This window comes from Propithecus coquereli, unplaced genomic scaffold (genome assembly GCF_000956105.1).
Source record: "Propithecus coquereli isolate 6110/MARCELLA unplaced genomic scaffold, Pcoq_1.0 Scaffold206, whole genome shotgun sequence".
Lineage (NCBI taxonomy): Eukaryota > Metazoa > Chordata > Mammalia > Primates > Indriidae > Propithecus > Propithecus coquereli.
In genome coordinates, this window is record NW_012145634.1 from 1,093,273 (window position 1) to 1,093,981 (window position 709).

A 709-nucleotide genomic window follows, 5' to 3' on the forward strand; every position below is an offset into this window, starting at 1 on the left:
CTTTGTAGTCTTTACCAGCATACACTGGTAGTAAACAAAATGCCAGTTTCACTTAAGAATGTATTTCATGAAGCAGTAAAAAAATTTATTTTATTAAGTCCAGACATTTGAATACAAGTCTTTTTACTATTCTGTGAGATAGTCAATCAATTTTCAACAAAGATGCCAAGAACACACTAGAGAAAGAACAGTCTCTTCGGTAAATAGTGACTCTCATAGTGACTAAGCTAATAACAAACAATATATTGTATACTTGATATTGCTAAGAGAGTAGATTTTAAGTGTTCTCACCATGAAATATGATAAATATTGGAGGTAATGCATATGTTAAACGGTTTAATTTAGCTATTCCACAATGTATATATATATCAATACATCATGTTGTACACCATAAATACATGCAATTTTTACTTGTCAACTAAAAAATGAAAAGAAAAAAGAAAACAATATTACCAAATCATCATATGAAAAGACATTCAAAGAGAACATCCATAATATTGTAGGGAAAAAGTGTTATAGAAATGTGTCAAGCAGTGAATTAAAAAATAGTATGCTGGCCAGGTGCAGTGGCTCACGCCTGTAATCCTAGCTCTCTGGGAGGCCGAGGCGGGCGGATTGTTTGGGCTCAGGAGTTCGAAACCAGCCTGAGCAAGAGCGAGACCCCGTCTCTACTAAAATTAGAAAGTAATTAATTGGACAACTAAAAATA